A 21,445-nucleotide genomic window follows, 5' to 3' on the forward strand; every position below is an offset into this window, starting at 1 on the left:
GTCAGGCCTCTACATCAAGTGTTATTCAGGCCATTGACTTTAACAGTGACACATGCAGTGTCAGTTTCGTTTTCACAACCGCATCTGACTATAGAATAATGTACAACTTTGATTCATCTACATTATTTCCAACAGCTGAAGACGGAGAATCACATGACTAAACGACAGAGACGGACAAGGAACTTCACCAAGACCAGACTTGACTGACGTTCCCTAAGAGGAACCAGAGATGGAAATGTTTGTTAACGGATCATGTAAAGTAACTTAGAGGATCCGAATGTGACAAGATCTCTGTAGTGACACAGACCGACGTATTAAAAGCAGAAGCTCTACCCAATCATCTGTCAGCAGAGCAGCAGAACTGATAGCATTGACAGAGACATGCAGATAAAAGAAAGACAAAGTTGTAAATATCTACACAGACAGTAACTATGCATGTTCAACATGTGTTTGCTCAACAAGTACAGCATAAAGGTATGGTAACATTGACTAACAAACATATTACTCACTCTAATAGAAGACTTATTGAAGGCAGTACAGCTACCAAAGTATATTGCTTTATATAAAGGCACAACACATATGATAAGAACTGATCCAGTTTCAGTAGACAACAATATGTAAATGAGAAGACAAACACACCAGAACACAAGACAGAGATATTGAAAGAGATGCAGAATGCAGCTATAAAGTAAGAACAAGCCGTTTGGACTAAGAATAATTACATACAAGACAGAGACGACTGACGAAAGAACACTTGACCAGAGAAGAACTCAGTACTACCGAGAATGATATAAATGTGTATTGAGACACGGTATTTGACCATGTCTCAAAAGGGGGAGTATTATATTGAGTATTATATTAATAGAGTATATTCATAGCATTTGATTCAAAGGCCGAATGCCGAGAAACGGATATTCTGAACTAAATAAATATGAAGGAAATAAATGTAGTTTAACGATTATAGACGTGTATATAAAATGAGCTGAAGTATTTCCAACACATACAGTAGACGCTATGACAGTAGCTAAAGTGTTTACAGCTAAATGAACTGTAAAATAAGGTAATGTGGGTAAAGGATAATAATAATGATGATAATAATAAGCTTTATGTAAGAATTGCAGGTCAAAGTACTTTCACTGCAAAAACATAAAACATTAGACAGAATAAGAACATTTAGGGTACAATAATCAGTGTTGATGTAAATAAGTGTGAAAGACTAATGGTATAAAAGAACACTGGAAATCATGCCAAGTTTCCCTATCTGTGCCGGGAAAACTATCAGAGCCATATTTAGAAATATACCACCATTTGGAAAGGAAGAAGAGGGAGAGAAAAATATATCCTGGTGACACATAAATATATCACCACTTCTGTGAGAGACACTGACTCCTTAAAGCAGAAACTGGACCTCTTCGTGGTGAAGTCTGACTACACAGGGAGGTGGTACCCATAGGGGCGCTTGTCTCACCATCAGTGAAGATTCAACAACCCGAAGTTTTAGAAGGGGACTGTGACATGGGGGTCAGAGTCATCACAGGAGGGTGAGTATAGCCCTGTACAACTGAGACTGCACAACCACATCAAATTTGATTTCTGTGACGTAATAACCTGTCCCTCTCCCCTAACAATATGCAGAACAGGTCAGGTGGGCAGAGGAACACAGCTGCCACGGAGAGGAGTGACATGTAAGAAAATAAATGATTGTGATCCATTATTCCTCACCATCGTTTCATCGCATCCCAGAGATTAGAGACTGTTTGTTTTAGGCAGCAGAGGTTTTAGGAGCAGGTCCACAAGGACACTTTAGGATAAAGGTAGAAAACAAGAAGACTGCAATCTCCAAGCAGTCAGTAGGAAAGGATATAAAGATACTACAGTAAGAAATAGAATAGCAGGGAGACGGGATATGTGGAGAAGAATATGTGGCTTGACTGTAAACTGTATACCACTAGCTCAGTAAATATATAGTGTGTGTGTGTGTGTGTGTGTGTACCAGTCAGGCCTCTCCTTGCTTTAAGCCCAGTCCCAGTAATACTCGGACCAATAACAGAGTAAACCTGTCTGTTAACAATGATGCACAGTGTAACAGAACCCCTCAGCCCAATTTGCAAAAATCTCATTAAGAGATTTCCAACTCACAGAACCAATAGCACAAGACTGAAATATGTGCATTGATGACACTGGTCGAGTGTTTCTATGTTTGGCCCACAACAGGTCAAACTCTTGTGAGCTTGAACTCGGCTGAAGAGAAACACAGCACCTGGGGAGAGCTTCAGCTCCACAGCATACAAGAGATGCAGTAGGAGTCCCCCGGGGAGTGCCAGAGATCAAATTGGAGCAGGTTTTGACTCATTGTTTTTATGATGGGCAACTACTAATAAGAATGTGGACTAATTACATTCATTGCATCTAACAGAGGTTTATTAATTATTACAAGGGATGCCGTTAAGGGACAAGCTGAACAACAAGCAGCTTCCAGCTTATTGACATGATAGAATGTCTTTAGACATGCTCCGAGCAGAGAAAGGAGGTGTGTGTGTGTGTGCCATGTTTGGATCATCAATTATATCAAATAATACTGTTTCAAAGAGATCAGTTACTAGAGCCTTACAAAGATTGACAACATTATATAAAGAATTAGCAGAGAATTCAGGGGTAGAGAATTAGTCTGGTGATGCTATGGAAAGACGGTCCGGGAGATGGAGAGTTCTCATGTCACTGGTATCTTCAGCATTAATAGCTATATCAATATTAATTTGTACATTATCTCCACCGATTTATATTTTGTAAATATTTATGCATTTTTTATATTCATGTACCAGCTAACCCAGAGCAAATTCTTTGTAGGTGAAAACCTACATGACAAGAAAGATTATTCTGATTCTGAATACTTACTGTATGTGGATGTTGTTATATACCATAAATTAGAAGCCGCATGACGAGATTGATTGATTCCACAATCACAAAACAAATGTACACGAGTATCAGCCCCTCTCCATAGATTTATGCAATTTGGTCCTTGATAGAACTAGCCTGATTACAGAACGGAATTGCATTAGACATGTTGCTAGCTGAAAAAGGGGGTGTCTGCAAATTGTTTGGCTCCGTGTTGTACTTTCATCCCAAATAACACAGCCCCTGATGGATCCTTTACCAGAGCTTTGAAAGGACTTGACAGACTCAGCAAAGAGCTAGCATCAAACAGGGGGTACTCATAGACTATGATATAGAGCAGGAACACGACAGCCAGGAGGAAGATGATTTCGTGTGAATAACTCTACAAAGTGTTCTTTGCTGCCATACCGAAGCCACTGACTTTATTGTAGTTACAGTCTCTCAGTCGTATACAGATATTACAATCTTATACAGACATTAAAAGTTTACTAATATTTACTGTCTTTTACTGGAAGTGTTTTTTATTATACTGAAGCTAATTGTCTTTATGCTGGAATAACAAATGAAGTTCTTTGGTTTTATACAGAAGGTACTTTTTATGACTGGAATAAAAACAAGTGCACTATGAATGTATTCTTGTATACCATATGCTGAATTTGTACACCACTCGGTGCCTTATATTTACTGGAGATTATACACACCATAAATGGTGTGTAAAGGGGGAATTGTCAGGTAAATTAATCCATATTGGAAAGACTATCGTATGTATTTGTTTACCTCAATCAATATATATATATATATATATATATATATATATATATATATATCTACACTACGAATATGTTTCTCTGCAATTATGTATTTTCTGCACTGAGTGTATTACAAACATAATAGGGACACTTCCCCTTTAAGAGAACAGGTCAACAAACCATTACTTCCTGACTGCTGACGGAGGAGCGTGTAGGCGCCAAACTAGGGACCAATGAGGAGAAGGTCAACGCCTACTCCTTCTATGTAGCCGCATGTTTTACGACTCTCGGGACACACCTGGAGCGGAGCCGTGAGACCGTAACGATGGGGCTTTTTGAGCCATGCGGTCTATGGAAACGGCGACGCGAAATGTGTCCTCAGCTGAGAATATTTTCTTTGTTTGACTTATTGCGTTAAATAAATATATAGATTACATCAGGAGATTGCTGTTTTGATTCGACCTTTAAGCTCCGGGTTCTTCAGCTTTTTCCTACCCATTACCAACCAAAATGAAGAGACCTCTGCGTCCCTACTCTGGGAAACCCTTAAAGCTTTTCTTAGGAGTAAGATCATCTCGCATACGTCTCATGTTAATAAAAGTCGTAGAGCACGCCAAAGAGAGCTGGAGGAGTCTATCATTAATCTAGACAACCAACTCTTATCCACTCTATCACCTGATATATTTAAAGAATGGATGGGGCTCCAAACAGAACTTGACCTTCTCCTAACAAGAGAAGCTGAACGACTCCTTCTACATTCACGAGGGTCTATATATGAAGATGGAGATAAGGCTGGCCGTCTCCTGGCCCAGCAATTAAAGGCTAGGGTGGCCTCGAATCAAATCACCCAGATCCGGGATGAGTTGGGCTCTCACACTTCCGACCCGGGAGAGATTAATAACATCTTTAAATCGTACTTCTCTCGTCTCTACACGTCTGAATCCCCTGATAGCGAAGATCAGCTACTTACATTTTTTGATAAAACTAGATATGCCCAAGATTTCGACTAATGACCAACAGATACTAGATGCCCCCCTGTAGCTCGCTGAGATTAAAGAGGCAATACAGTCTGTGGCAGTGGGGTGTGGTTAGGGCGCCGGCTGCTGGGGAGAGACAGGAGTGTCCCAGCTGGAGGCCAGACAGCTGAACGAAATCAGGTAATCAGTCACATAATAAATGGCCAGCCCAGCTCCCGCGGGTCGCCGTGCAGAAGATGACGGCGGAGGACTACCCCGAGGCCTTCCTGGACATCTTCGTGGGCACGGCAGAGGCGTGCGGGTGGCCGCAGGCGGAGTGGGAGATACGTCTGCTCCCCCTGCTGTCCGGGGAAGCCCAGCGGGCCGCCCATACCCTGCCTGCGACCTCCAGATACGACTACCACCAGCTCCGGAGGGCGATCCTGGACCGGTTGGGCAGCACACCAGAGGGACATCGCCGCCGGCTCCGGAGCCTGCCCTTCGAGGACGCTGGCCGACCCTTCGCCTTCGCCCAGCAGCTCCTCGACTCGGCTAGGCGCTGGCTCAAGCCGGGAGTCAACTCCGTGGAGGACATCGTAGGGCAGGTGGCCCTTGAGCAGTTCATCGCCGGACTCCCCCTCTCCTCGGCGAACTGGGTCCAGGTCCCGGATTGTGGCACCGCCAGACTCCTCCCCCGGTCCGGAAGAGATGTACCGTGTACCGGTATGTATACAGGGGGGTATTCACCAGGCTCTGTGGGACTCGGGATGTACGCAGACCATGGTCCACCAGCGCTTGGTTCGGCCCGGGGCGTTGCTGGAGGCGCCGTGGGTGAAGGTGAGGTGTGTGCATGGGGATATTCACGAGTACCCGGTGGTGACCCTGGTAATTTAATTTAAGGGGAAAAAGCATAGAGTTAAGGCTGGAGTTAGTACTCGCCTCATGCACCCCCTGATACTGGGAACAAATTGGCCGGGGTTTGACAAGATAGCGGGGAAGACTGGGGGGGTGCGTTCACGGGCGGTAGGGAAATGTGAGTTGTGTGCGGTGTTCAATGGGGAGACGGAGGTGGCGAACGCCGGGGAGGGGAGGGCAGGGCCGGAGGAGGCTTGTGATGAGCTTCCACCGTTACGTCCGGTGGAGGACTTTCCCCTCGAGCAGTCTCGAGATGAGACCCTCCGTCACGCGTTCGAGCTGTACGGGCTACTCGGCGTCTGCTCCATTAGGACTAGTGTGTACCACCCGCAGACAGACGGGCTGGTGGAGCGGTTTAACAAAACGCTGAAGAATATGGTTCGTAAGTTCGTTCACGAAGATAGTCGCAATTGGGATAAATGGTTAGACCCTCTGTTGTTCGCAGTGCGGGAGGTTCCCCAGGCCTCCACGGGATTTTCTCCCTTTGAGCTGTTGTTTGGCAGGAAGCCACGGGGTGTTTTGGACCTGGTTAAAGAAAACTGGGAGGAGGGTCCTAGCACAAGTAAGAATGAAGTTCAGTACGTCCTGGACCTGAGAGCGAAACTCCATTCACTGGGACAGTTATCACGTGAGAATTTACTCCAGGCCCAGGAACGTCAGCAGCGGCTGTATAACAGAGGGTCGAGACTCAGGCAATTTTCACCGGGAGATAAAGTACTTGTATTGCTCCCTACCTCTAGCTCCAAATTACAAAGTGGCAAGGGCCCTTTGTGATCACCCGGCAGGTGGGGGACGTCGATTACGAGGTGGTGCGGTCGGACAGGGGGGGGGCGACGCAAATTTACCACCTCAATCTCTTAAAAGAGTGGAGAAAGGTGGCCTCTGTCTCTCTGGCTACTACGGTGATGGAGAAAGATGAGCTGGGGCCGGAGGTATTAAAAACGGTAAAATCAGCCCCGGTTTTTTGTGACAGCCAGCTTTCACCGGGTCAGAGAGCGGACGTTGCCACGTTGCAAGGGCTTTTTGCCAATGTGTTCTCCCCTCTGCCCGGGCTCACCACCCTCGCACACCACCACATAGAGACGCCCCCGGGCGTGACGGTACGGTCACGGCCCTATCGGCTGCCTGAACACAAGAGGAAAATTGTTCAGGCGGAGCTTCAGGCCATGCTGGAGATGGGAGTAATAGAAGAGTCCAGCAGTACTTGGTGTTGTCCCGTTGTGCTGGTCCACAAGTCCGACGGGTCAATTCGGTTCTGTGTGGACTATCGCAGGGTTAATGAGGTGTCCAAATTCGACGCGTACCCAATGCCCCGGGTCGACAAACTCCTGGACCGGTTGGGCACGGTTCGCTTTTATATGACACTGGATTTGACCAAGGGTTACTGGCAGATTCCCCTGTCTCCAGAGTCCAGGGAAAAAAACGGCATTCTCCACTCCGTATGGCTTATACCAATTTGTGACTCTTCCATTCGGGTTGTTTGGGGCCCCAGCCACCTTTCAGCGGCTCATGGACCGGGTTCTGCGTCCTCACTCGGCGTATGCTGCTGCCTACTTAGACGACGTGATCATACACAGCGAGACGTGGGAGCAGCATATGCAGCAGGTGGGGGCAGTGCTCGAGTCCCTGAGGAGCGCGGGGCTCACAGCCAACCCGAAGAAGTGGGCGGTTGGGCGGAGGGAGGTACGGTATCTGGGGTACCACTTGGGTGGCGGGCAGGTGCGGCCTCAGCTGGAAAAGACTGCCGCCATTTCCGCCTGCTCGGCACCTAAGACGAAAAAAGAGGTCAGGAGGTTTATGGGGCTGGCCGGCTACTATCGTCGGTTCATTCCGGGGTTCGCGGAGCTGACCTGCCCCTTGACCGACCTGACCCGAAAGGGTGCTTCAGATCCGGTCCAGTGGACGGAGCCGTGCCAGCGGGCGTTTGAGAGGGTAAAGAAAGCCCTCTGTGGGGAGCCACTACTGTTCTCTCCTAACTTTGCTCTCCCTTTTGTTTTGCAGACCGACGCCTCGAACAGCGGAGTGGGAGCCGTTCTGTCCCAGGAGGTGGAGGGGGTCGACCGCCCCGTACTGTACATTAGCCGGAAGCTGGCTCAGCGGGAGGTGAACTACAGTACGGTGGAGAAAGAATGCCTCGCCATACGGTGGGCGGTCGACGCCCTGCGTTATTACCTCCTGGGGCGCTCTTTCATTCTCTGGTCAGACCATGCCCCGCTCCAGTGGCTCCACCGCATGAAGGATGCCAACGCCCGTTGGTATCTGGCGTTGCAACCGTTCAACTTCAAGGTGATCCACAGGCCGGGTAACCGGATGGTTGTGGCTGATTTCCTCTCTCGCTCGGCGGAGGGGGGGGGGAGTTAGCTTGCGGCCGGCGGGCTCCCGGCCTGAGTCGGGCGGTGGGGGTGTGTGGCAGTGGGGTGTGGTTAGGGCGCCGGCTGCTGGGGAGAGACAGGAGTGTCCCAGCTGGAGGCCAGACAGCTGAACGGAATCAGGTAATCAGTCACATAATAAATGCACGGTGATGGCCTGGTTCTGTTCTCTTGCAGTAGGCTGGGTTCGAGACTAGACGGAGACGCTTCTGCAGCCACGACGCAGAGCAGCCTGGAGAGCAGCGGACAGCAGAGCGACCGACAGGAGAGCGACCTGTGTCAGCTGTGCCTGTGTATAAACCGTACCTGTGTGAGAATAAAGCGTGTGTGTGACACTACCCCTCCTCTCTGTCATAATTATCCCTGACTGTGGACAAGAGGGTCCACACAGACCATGAATAGTGGCAAATCACCGGGTCCTGACGGATACCCGGTAGAATTGTATAACAAATTCTCAAATCAACTGGCCCCATTACTATTCGATATGTTTAATTCGTTCTACGACCTAGGCTCACTGCCACCCACCCTTATGCAAGCCTCTATCTCTCTGATCTTTAAGAAGGGCAAGGACCCTTTGAGCTGTGCTTCATATTGCCCAATCTCGCTCCTGTCTGTAGATGTGAAAATACTTGCGAAGATTTTTGCTCATCGGTTGGAATCTATTATACCCTCCATTATCTCGGAAGATCAAACAGGATTTATAAGGGGGAGTCACTCTTTCACAAATGTCTGAAGACTTCTCAGCGTCATCCACAGTCTTCGCCTTCTCCTGCCGAACCGGAGGTTGTCATATCTCTTGATGCTGAGAAGGCCTTCGACAGGGTTGAGTGGGCCTATCTGTTTTCTGTCCTTCGACATCTGGGCTTCGGTCCTGGCCTCATCTCTTGGGTTAGACTTCTGTACTCTTCTCCTCACTCCTCTATATGTACCAACACCCAGCGCTCCAAATTCTTCCCTCCTTTTCCGCGGGACGCATCAGGGTTGTCCGCTTTCCCCACTACTGTTTGCAATTGCTATCGAGCCATTGTCAATTGCTCTAAAAGCAGATAGATATATCGATAGATAGATACTTTATTTATCCTGAGAGAAATTCAGGAGAGAGGAATTAAGGGGATTCAGAGGGGGGATATCGAACATAGGGTCTCGTTATATGCTGACGACCTGCTTCTGTATGTGCGCGATCCTATAGCTAGTAATCCACACATACTCTCACTTTTGACCACTTTTGGTTCATTTTCAGGATACAAATTAAACATCCAAAAGAGTGAATGTTTCCCTATCAACCAATCGGCTAAAGTTACCTCCGTTGTCGTTGCCTTTTAGAATATTCAACTCAGGGTTTAGATATCTAGGCATTGCAATCACTCAATCTTTTAGTGTGTTACGAGAACAACATTTTTACTGTCCCGACGGCAACAGTCAAATCTGACCTACAAAGGTGGGGTCACCTGTCACTCTCTTTAGCAGGAAGAGTTCAGACGATACAAATGAACATACTGCCCAGATACCTATACATCTTCCAATGCCTACCTATTTTTGTTGCCTAAATCTTTTTCACTGCTATTGATAATATTATTTCCTCATTTATTTGGGCTGGTAAACATACAAGAGCTAGTAGACCATTACTGCAGAGGGAAAGGTCCCTAGGTGGGCTTGGTTTACCTATCTTTATGGGCTACTACTGGGCCACAAACACACATAAGATCATGCTCTGGTTCACCTCGCTCCAAAGTGACTGGTGTCTTGTGGAGGCCAACTCATGTCGATTCACGTCACTTCAAGCCCTCGCGTGTAGCACTCTGCCCCTTTCCCCCTCACAGTTCACATCTAACCCCGTTGTAATTAACACTCTAAAGATCTGAGCACAAGTCAGACGTCACTTTGGTTGGCTCACTCTTCCTCAAGCAACTCCTGTCTGTAATAACCATCTATTTTTACCAGCCACAATTGACCCCCGATTCTCTTACTTGGAGAGGGAAGGCCTCCGCTGCATAGGGAAGTTGATGGCCTGTTTGCCCGTTTTGACCAACTGCGGGTTGCCTTTCATTTAAAAGGATCAGATTTTTTCAGATTCTTTCAACTAAGGGATTCTGTTAAGACCCACTCTCCACAATTCCCCCAAACCCTGCCTCCCAGTGGAGTGGATCTGGTACTTAAAGCAAGAATCTAGGCGCCATGTTTCTTATTTTTATGATCTTTTTCCTCCGGTTGATGAATCTGCCATTAATAAGATTAGAACTAATTGGGAAAAGGAACTACAGATCACCCTCTCTGATGACTTTTGGAGGGAGGCCCTGAGAGCCGTCAACTCATCCTCCAGTTACGCTAGACTTAGCCTAATACAGTTCTAATTAAAGTTCTCCATAGACTACATTATAGCAAGGCTCTCCAGGATTTATCCAGATAGATTGGATGACAGGTGTGATAGATGCTCCCAGGCCCCCCTGCGACCTGACTGGTTGTGCCCTAAATTATTTACCTTCTGGCAATCTTTCTTCGAATGCATTTCTGAAATTGTAGGTCTAAAAATCTCTCCATCCCATGTAGCTATTTTCGGTAGGCCCCCAGATGGAATCAACATGACAAACACCCAAACCAATGTCATTGCCTTTACCTCCTTGATTGCTCGTAGGAAAATCCTTCTCTTGTGGAAATCTCCTTTACCTCCCTCTTTTAAAATGTGGATGAGCGATACTATGTCTCTCCTAAAGTTGGAAACATTTTTACTCTCCGGGGTTCTTCAGATAAGTTTTATGCTCATTGGAGACCACTGATCAGTTATGTAGACTGTTTTCCCCCTTGATATGGTGTCGTTGTAGGGATTCTCCCTGTATCTGCCTATAATTCCAATATTTTTACTCCCATGTCCACCACACATGCAGCCCATGTGACATCCCTTGATATATGTGTTAGTATGTGTATGTTTACATATGTGTATGTATGCAGGTATGTGCATATATGTGCATGTATATTATTGTATCTATCATTTGGTATGTAATTGATGCCTTATTGCTCCGGGAGAGGGGTCGGTGGGATGTGTTGGGATGGGGCTGGGTTGAGGGAAAGTAAGGGTTCTTTTGTTTAAAAATAAATAAATGAAAATGCCTTATTTGCTGTAAATTACACTTTTTCATGTGAATACAAATATTTTGAAAAAAAAAACAAAACAATGGTGGATTCAGGCTGTGTGCCTTGTGCCTTTTAGCCATGAAAGGCGCTTTACAAATAAAATGTATTATTATTATTATTAGCAGGGGCAAACAAATTAAAAAAGGCACCAGCTGCATGTGGTTGGGAACCAAATGAAGAACGTTTTATTGCATGGAGGGTATTCTATGGTACTGCATCACGTTTGCTCCACTGCCTCATAGAGGGCACTTCATCACGTTTTCTAGTGGAAGCCCCCACCTTTTGCCGCTCCCTTCACCTAGCAACTGAAGTTATCAAGCACAGTTGACGGCTTACTTTTGCATTTTTTCCCAGAGAATCTTGATTGAAGATATGCTTTATCACTGGTGCATGATGCATTTTAGACAGTGGAGAGGTATCCCATACAGACTCTGGAAACCACCTCAGATGATGTCCCCCCCATCAGGAGGCACCAGGGGCTTTATTGTAGAAGCCCTTCCAAGTCCAGCAGCAACACCAGGGACTCCCTGCTCAGCCAAACGTGTTGTTATATTGTTTAATATTTTTATCTGTTTATAATAATCATTCAAACATTTTCTTTGTTCGATAATTCATTTCCATTCATTAATAGTTCATCTTTCTGAATTAAATAATCTGTAAATAATTAATAAATCATATGTACTAAATAAATTATTTGAAATCAAATAATCAATCAATTGCTAAATTCAATCCCAATGATTGCACTGGACTTTTTAAGCAATTTAACAGAAAAGTTAAATAAGCGAAAGGGTTTAATTAACACAATTGAACTCTTGCATATGGACTGAAGTTTGGTCAGTTGTTCAAAACTGCTGATAATATTGAATTATCCAAAGTGCCTCGCAACCCTAAGAGCCCTTTTTGACCCCAATAGGACTCAAACCCCAGAATCATATTGTGTAACTGTTACAAGAGGAACTGGAGAGATTTATCCAACAGATGGTGTATTTTCCTTTTTTTGGCATTGATTTGGAGAAAACCTAAACTGCATGTGATTTTACATGAGTTTTTGTATTGAGATTGTTATTTATTTAAACAGTTTAACAAGCAAACTACAAAGACCAAACTGATACTTTTTTTAAATTTAGGACAATGTCAAAACAGCTACCTTCATTTCTCTTCAGCCTTCTACCAAGACATGTTTAACTGAAAGCAATTACAGTAGCCTATACCTAATTATTGTGTCTAATGTATTGTGTTTATTGTATTAATAGGCTACACTAAATGAAAACTTTGTTTTAAATTGATCTTCTCTGCTCATCATCTTGCTTAAGAGTCATATATTAATCATATAGCCTATTATCTCTCTATTAAGTTTACTTTTTCTTTCTCATGTATTAAAGGTGTAGGTGGCTGTTCATATATTTGTTTCTTCTCAGCCTTGTATCCTAAAAGTTAGTTTCTATATAACAAAACTGCATCAATGCTCCCAGATTACACTTGTTTTTGACGTATCACTTAACATTTCTAGTCAGTTTGCTGAATTCTGCGCAGGGAGGTCAGGGCGGATTTATGCGTAAACCTCAACACAAGACCCAGGAGGTCTCTGTTCGTGTCATGTGTGAAACCAAAAGTCAATGTACAGTTATTTAAATGTTATGTCATTAATGTAATTTAAATAATGTAACAGACATTACTTTTTTAAAGTAGTTTTACGTTTTTTAAATTTTATTTAGCACATGAACACGGGAAAATACATTTCCCCTCAAAACCTAATTGAGAATACAGTTTAGTTGTATGGGAACGTAATTTTGTAGGAGACAGGGTTGTTCTTCTTTATCCCGTCTTCACCCTTTATGCTCTAAAAGTGTCTGGATATCAGTTACTGTAAGACTTAGTCTACCGCTGCATTCGTAGAAGTAATGTGTCACTTACAACTTTTTCAACACATCTGCTGTGTCAAAAGCAATTTAACACATTTAGTATCATTTCTGTACCCTTTCACGGTTAAGTTATTACAAATGTATCAAGTTGTAACCGTCAAAATGTCAAGCTGCCCTTTTCACAAGTATCTTCATAATATGAGCTAGCTGGCTGGCTAACCTTCGTTAAATAACTTAAACTGAATCGATGAGTTTGTTTCTAATGTTAAACAGCTAGATAGTGTCTTAGTTTAGTTACCTGGGTTCTTAAAATAATGTTCTGCATTCATTTTCATTAGCTAGCTAACACTCATTAGTGTAACCAATATTATGCAACTAGCATAAGCTAGGTACTAGCAGCTAACTGGTTAAGCTAGCGAGAGAGAAAGTGACAGTGGCTGCGTTCAGATGCACCAGCTGTGTTCGTTTCAGCATTGTAATTTGTGAGATAGGTAACTGAGCAATGAAGTTATTTTCAGTTCAGCTGTCTCTGAATAAAAACAGCAGAATGGGAAAAAGAGGGAGATGTTCCGAGTCAACGACAATGGCATGTAGCCTAATATAAAACTCAACTTTTAAAATCTACATCGCAAAAAATGTCAAGTGTTAACATGAAGATTGAAGGAGATTTGTGTAAGAATCTTCATGTTTGACTTTTGTCTCCTTTAGAAATGAATATCAATACATGAAATGGTAGTAATACAGGTAATAACTCAGTGTTTCACAACTAGTGTGCATTGGACATTTAATGAGAGGCACAGCAGTGGTTTTAATGATGGTCTGTTTTGATGTCATGTTCAGTCAACATATGTTTGCTGAAATAGACACTCCTTTAAAATGAATACATATTCATACTGTACGGAAATAGGGTCAAGTGAAGTAAGTTTTTGACTTTGAAATTATATTTTGTATTGATTATTTATTTTTATCAGGAGAGAAATCTGTCACGTACATACACACACACACACACACACTGGTTGGTCCCATCGATATATTTCACCACAGGTATGGGGATGCATCCCTGCGTTTGAATGTTTCTTTTGAAAGTGTTAATGTGTTAATTTCTAAATCTATAGTGTGACGGCCTCCGAGGTGGCCTTGTCCTGTCCTTCCCAGGCTGTGTGCTTAACATGTGTTTCAGGAGGTTGATTGGTGGAGCTGAGACCTCGTCAGTAATACAGCGCACCTGAGCAGGCTGGGCTCAGGCTATAAAGCAGACCTACAAGATCTTCTCGTCTCTTCACCTTGGGCTGCTGACTGATGCTATTATTTGCTTGTTCTTTGTGCTTTCTGTTTCTGTCATTCACTTAATTAAACCTTAGAGCAAGGTTATGGGTTGTGTGGTCTCCCTCCTTGTTGCCTCCTTTCGAGCCAGGTTGTGACAGTAGGTTTATAGTTCATTCTCACTAGTTAGCTATATAGGTTGAGTCTAGCTGGTGTGGTTGATATGGTAACACTAAACATACTTAACATGAAATGTCTACTTTTGATTCATACTGTGATTTTTATTTATATTGGTTGAAGTAATGAAATAAGGGTTTTTCTGGTTATCACATTAAATCTTACTGCTCACTAAATGCCTAATTAAATTTATTTTTCAGAATTCTATAACTTATATTTCTGATGTTTGATTATTCATAATACTTTTAAGTGATTCATATTTCATAGCCTATGAAATTGAATTGTATTGTGTCAAATTAGCTAATAATAATAGTAATTTGTAAGTATTTATTGTAAAAAGCCTTTTCCAACTTTATAAAGGAGCTATCTGACACGCACACGCACACACACACACGATGGAAAGAGTTAACTTTCTGTAACCAGCATCAACATGAGGTCTTTCATGATTTGCAAAATCAAATGACTTTCAAGACTGAATAAGCTTTACAAAATGTAAATGTAACAAAACTACTCCTTTAGGGAAAAAAAAGCTGTCACATTGATGCAATTTCATTATTTGGTTCTTTTAACAAATATTTGTTAAAACAATTAGTTTTTTTTATGGTAAAGCTACTAAGGCTCTAATAATAGCAAAAAAGATTGTGACAGTAATGACCTGTGGGAGATGCTAGCAGAAGCTTAGACTGAAAACAGAAATGTTCCAGTTCACTCACCATGTAAGAGTCCAACGAACCACTTATTCAAATATTCATACACTTTGCAAGAACTTGCAAACCTTGAATTTTGAAATTTAGGAGCCCAAGTTTAGTAGCTAGTTTAATTCAAGGTTACACAGGGTTAGTAGTTCATACTTTGTGGATGTATTCCCTTTAACAAGCATGACAAAGAATCTATCTCAAATACTGGCCCAATTCCAATTTGGCCCCTTCACCCTCTCCTTATCTCCACTCCGTTTGAGTTTCATTATTATTATCATCATTTATTATTTTTCTTCCAATGCTGATACGCTACGGTTTCTGCCAGAGAGAGGGTGTTTTGACCCGAAGCTTGCCGCTTTATTTACACCTTAAAGTGACTCCAAACGGAGTTCACTCTGTCACGGAGGGACCGGATTAGAATTGGCATTTGTGTCACAATGCTCGCCTCAGTTGTGTGTATTCCTGACCTCTAGCCACATTCCCACTCCTTCAAACCCTTTCAGTGTTATTCTTTACCAGCCCACGAGATGCCCTACACCTTTTCTTTCTTTCATCCCTGACACTTCCATCTGCCCCGTCTCACTACCAACTTGTCAAATACTGACGCTTGGTCTGTGCCCCACTTTAGCGTCTGTATGACATTCACTAGGCTTTCAACTAACTCCAATGTTAACCCATCTGCGTCATAATTAGACAGCAACGACATTTAGAGAGCGAAAAGTCTGCAGCTGGAATGGGGGATTGATGTGTCAAACCGCAGTTCCCGAGGTACTTGAACTCCTTCACTTGGGGTAAAGGCTCATTCCCTACCCGGAGTAGGCAATCCACCGGTTTCCTGCTGAGAGCCATGGCCTCAGATTTTGAGGTGCTGATCCTCATCCCAACCTCTTCACACTTGGCTGCGAACCGATCCAGTGACTGTTGAAGTTCACAGACTGATGATGCCATAAGGACCACATCATCTGCAAAGAGCAGCGATGAGATCCTCAGGTCACCGAACTGCAACCCCTCTCCTCCACGACTACGCCTCGGTATCCTATCCATGAAAATCACGAACAGGATTGGTGATAAAGCGCAGCCCCGGCGTAGGCCAACATTCACTGGGAACGAGTCCGACTTACTGCCGAGTATCCGGAAACAACTCTCGCTTTGGGTGTACATGGATTGGATGGCCCTCAGAAATGACCCCCTCACCCCATACTCCCGCAGAACCTCCCACAATATCACCCGGGGGACCCGGTCATACGCCTTCTCCAGATCCACAAAGCACATGTAGACCGGATGGGCATACTCCCAGGCCCCCTCCAGGATCCTTGCGAGAGTGAAGAGTTGGTCCGTTGTTCCACGACCAGGACGGAATCCACATTGTTCCTCTTCAATCAGAGGTTCGACTACCGGCGGAACCCTCCTTTCCAGTACCTTGGTGTAGACTTTAGCAAGGAGGCTGAGAAGTTCCTCAAAGTGCTCCTTCCACCGGCCGATAACCTTCTCAGTCAAAGTCAGCAGGGTCCCACCCTTGCTGTACAAAGCTTGGATGGTTCCTCGCTTCCCCCTCCTGAGGTGCCGGCTGGTTTTCCAGAAGCACCTTGGTGCCGACCGAAAGTTCTTCTCCATAGCTTCTCCGAACTTCTCCCACACCCGCTGCTTTACCTCTGACACGGCAGAGGCTGCCGCCCTTCTAGTCCTTCGGTACCCTGCAACTGTTTACGGAGTCCTCCCGGATAACATAACCCGGAAGGACTCCTTCTTCAGTCGGACGGCTTCCCTGATCACCAGCGAGGGTTACCGCCACTTGAGGCACCTAAGACCTTGAGACCACAGCTCATCACCGCAGCTTCAGCAATAGAGGTTTTGAACATCGCTCACTCAGGTTCAATGGCCTCAACCTCCACAGGGATATCTGAAAAGCTCCGCCGCAGGTGTGAGTTGAAGATCCCCAGGACAGGGGCTTCCTCCAGACGTTCCCAGTTCACCCGCACTACCCGTTTGGGTTTACCAGGTCTGTCCAGAGTCTTCCCCCACCCCTTGATCCAACTCCCCACCAGATGGTGATCAGTCGACAGCTCCGCCCCTCTCTTCACCCGAGTGTCCAAAACATGCGGCCTCAGATCAGATGATACGATTACAAAATCGATCATTGACCTTTGGCCTAGGGTGCTCTGGTACCACGTGCACTTATGAGCATCCTTATGTTCGAACATGGTGTTTGTTAAGGCCATTCCATGACTAGCAAAGAAGTCCAACAACAAACGACCGTTCGGGTTTAGATCATGGAGGCCCTTCCTCCCAATCACGCCTCTCCAGGTGTCTCCATCATTTCCCACGTGTGCGTTGAATTCTCCCAGCAAGACTACGGAGTCCCCTACTGGAGCTCCATGCAGGGCTCCATTCAGGGTCTCCAAGAAGGCCGAATACTCTGAACTGCGGTTTGGGGCATAGTCACAAACAACAGTCAGAGTTTTCCCCCCCATAACCCGAAAGCGTAGGGAGACGACCCTCTCGTCCACTGGGGTAAACTCCAACGTAGCGGCGCTCTGCCGGGGGCTAGTGAGTATCCCCACCCCGGCCTGATGCCTCACACCTTGGGCAGTGTGGGAACTTCTCCGGAGAAGAATAGAGTCCAACCCCTATCCAGGAGTACGGTTCCAGAGCCAAGACTGTGCGTAGAGGTAAGCCCCACCAGATCCAACTGGTAGCGCTCCACCTCCCGCACTAGTTCCGGCTCCTTCCCCCACAGAGAGGTGACGTTCCACGTCCCCAGAGCCAGCCTCTGCTGCCCTGGTCTGGTCCGTCGAGGTCCCTGACCATCACTGCCACCCGTGTGACAGCGCACCCGACCCCAGCGGTTTTTCCCATGAGTGGTGGGCCCACAGGATGGATGGATGGGAGGCACCACGTAGCTTCTTCGGGCTGTGCCTGTCCCGGCCACCAGGTGCTCGCTGTCGGGCCCTCCCTCTGGGCCTGGCTCCACACGGGGGCCCCGGGCTTCCTCCGGGCAAGGTCTCTCCTTTCCTTTCCCTTTTTTTCATGAAGTCGTTTTTGAACCATTCTTAGTCTGACCCCTCGCCTGACACCAACTTGCCTTGGGAGACCCTACCAGGAGCATTAGGCTCCAGACACAGCTCTCAGGTTCATAGGGACACACAAACCTCTCCACCACGATAAGGTGATGGTTCCCAGAGAGGGTCTATCTATCTAGACCCTTTGCATTTGGATCCTTCTCCTGCTGACTTAGGCATACGATGTGTGCGTTCTGTAGCTTTGTAGCTCGTGGTGTAAAGATAACAATATACTTTTTACAGTGTTTCCATTCACGACTGCAAGAAATTGTGGAACCCCCCCAACCAACATCTGTCTAAACTGATATTTGCTGTTCATCCTCGTGCCAAATCAGAACAGTGTTAGTGCCACGGATGGACAAGTAGCCGGTCCTGCTCACCGTCACTGTTGTCCAAAATACAGTATGTCATCTGCTCTATACCGCTGATATTTTAAAGGCAAATCTTGTCCTCTGCATCCCATTGCTCTAATGAATGTCAGAGTGTTGCATTTCCAGCAAGCCATAAGTTCTCCCCTATAAATGTCAACAGGCAGAGAGAGAATGCAGAAGAGAAACAGAAAGTGAGACAGACTTTTTTATTGAGCGTGGAGAAGCAGACTCCTGAAAGAAACAACATGCATTTATAAATGTACCTAAAAATACACCTAATCAGTCCGAATTACAGACTGGTTAACCAGTCGTCACAAACTGAAATGTCAGATATTTGATTTAACCAGAGATGAGGCAGGAAATCTTAAAGTGCATGTGATTTGACTTACCAATTTGGGAACAAAATACAAAAAAGTTCTTCAATAAAAATAATCAATTAAAAATTCAGTTGTGAAGTTATAGTGCAATAAAGCACAAGGCACATATGCTGTATGTAGCACATAAGTAACAAATAAATGGTTATGGCACACATACACATGCACACCCAGTCATCCAATCCCCCCCAGAAGATTTGCATGTAATTAGAAGTGGTGTGAGGGTACACTGGCCATCACGTACAGAGCCTGGGCCTGCTTGATAAGCTAATATGCAACCACATTGCTGCCTTCCCATTCATACCCCACCACCACGGGCACCGGCAAACTCCTGCTGGGAACTGAAATGGAGTATGTTTGTGAGAGATTAATTGGGGGGTATTATGTGCACAAGGGTTTGCCTCATCTTAGATTTTCATGACCAAAAACATCAACAGCAGCTTTGGGTCGAAGGTGCCGTATATGCTATTTTAATCAGGAGAGATTACATTTTCAATAATTTCCAATTCAAACTAAAATACACTTCATCTAGCTATTTAAATATTTATTTGGTTCTTTAATGAAAGTGATGTTGCATATCTTTGACGTTTGACATTTGTTGGACAAAACAAATAATTTCAAGATGTCATTTTGGGTTATGTGATCTTGTTATGGGCATTTGTTACTGTTTTTTGACATTTTATAGACTGAGAAAATACTTTAACTTTATTTTTCGAAGATGTGCAATTAGTTTTTGGGTGGACAAATGCTAATTAATTGTTAATAAAAAAGTTACTTCCAGCTTTAGTTACAGCTATATTTTTACAGACATGCCGTCTTGTATATCCTTGCTTTGTAACACCAATAAACACCTGATATGTGTTTGCATAACTATGTAAGTTTACAGTGTTCTCTGTCATTGTGTGTGTGTGTGTGTGTGTGTGTGTGTGTGTGTGTGTGTGCGTGTGTGTGTGTGTGTGTGTGTGTGTGTGTGTATGTGTGTGTGTTCACACCCAATGTGGAAAGTAATTAATCTAAAACAGAAACTCACAATTAACAAAGTATTTGTATAAGCGACTCCAGCAGAAGGTGAAGGCAAACAATTACCAGTTTATGTGGAAACGATTTCCCCAACCCATGGCTATTGATCCTAGCAAGAACTACTACCACAAATAAAAGCATTTCATATACAAGGACCAGACAAAAAAAACTATTCACTGTGTGTAAATGGATATGCATGTTATAGTGTGGTGTATAATGCCAGAACAAATCAAGCCACCGTAGCCTAACTTAAATAATGATTATGAAGCGGGGACAATGAAATTGGAAATGAGGTCTTTTAATACTAAATTGCACATAAGGTGCTGACAGTGCTTAGTTTTCAGATTGTGCCCACGGTGAGGACTGAAGCCTGAGAGGAAAGTCTGTTTTTATTAAAGCTTCCATCATCTGCATGTGTTTTTACTGCCTCTCGTATGAAACTGGGGACAACTACAGTGCCTCCATAATGACAAACCTTTCATATCTTGGATATAGAAAATATGACATACAGAACGTGTGTTGCTTTGCTTGTCCACGCTAATACATCAATATTATTTATGAGGACTTTTCAAATAAAACATTTAATTAAAATAAAACTAGCTACAGACACTAGCTATAGACGGTAGAAGTCAATGGCCTTTCTGACGGCGGATCTCCTCTCTCCTCTGCTACCTTCTCCACTGGCCTCTCTGTGTTGTCTTTGGTCGGTATTTTGGAAAATAACATCCTAGGCTTAAAGACTAGTGTATTGATTTGGGCTGTTGGGAAGAAATCAACTGGTGCACACTGAAATGTGTGACATCTGTGATGTTTACTGAGGCTCTGTCACATCGAGGGGATTCTAAAAACCATCTTGCGACACAAATGGTTACTGGCAAGGCACTGCATAGAGCAAACTCTAAAGCAGACTCCAATGCCTTTGTCCTACTCTTGGGCTCGTCCGGGATTAGAACCCGGGACCTCTCGCACCCTAAGCAAGAATCATACCCCCAGACCAACGAGCCAAACAAAGAATGTTTGATTTTTGTACGCCTGACAAAATCTTGCTTCAATGCAGCTGCCTTACACTTTTTATTATTTGTCATATGTATTACTTGAGCATGGTTTGCCCAAAGAAAATTGCAGGTCAATGCTGAAAAAAGTTGAAGCAGGTTCAGTTTTTGCCATAACAAACCATGTTACTGGCAAGGCACTGCATAGGGCGAATTCTAAAGCAAACACTTTTTTTACTTATCGGGCATTAAACTCAGACCACTCCAATGCCTATGACCTACTCTTGGGCTCGTCCAGGATTTGAACCCGGGACCTCTCGCACCCTAAGCGAGAATCATACCCCTAGACCAACGAGCCACAAAAAGCATGATTGATTTTTGTACGCCTGACAAAATCTTGCTTCAATGCAGCTGCCTTAAACTTTTTATTATTTGTCATATGTATTACTTGAGCATGGTTTGCCCAAAGAAAATTGTAGGTCCATGCTGAAAAAAGTTGAAGCAGGTTCAGTTTTTGCCATAACAAACCAGGTTACTGGCAAGACACTGCATAGGGCGAATTCTAAAGCACACACTTTTTTTACTTATCGCGCATTAAACTAAAATGACTCCAATG

At 44.4% G+C, this 21,445-nt stretch overlaps 2 non-coding genes across 2 annotated transcripts; both read right to left on the reverse strand.

The window, feature by feature from the left end:
- Positions 1-20,769: 20,769 nt before the first annotated feature.
- Positions 20,770-20,841, reverse strand: trnap-agg (transfer RNA proline (anticodon AGG)). Its single transcript has one exon. It is a non-coding gene; the product is annotated as a tRNA-Pro (tRNA).
- Positions 20,842-21,115: 274 nt separating this feature from the next.
- On the reverse strand, positions 21,116-21,187 carry trnap-agg (transfer RNA proline (anticodon AGG)). Its single transcript has one exon. It is a non-coding gene; the product is annotated as a tRNA-Pro (tRNA).
- Between the last annotated feature and the right edge of the window lie 258 nt (positions 21,188-21,445).

This window comes from Cottoperca gobio, chromosome 24, assembly GCF_900634415.1.
Source record: "Cottoperca gobio chromosome 24, fCotGob3.1, whole genome shotgun sequence".
Lineage (NCBI taxonomy): Eukaryota > Metazoa > Chordata > Actinopteri > Perciformes > Bovichtidae > Cottoperca > Cottoperca gobio.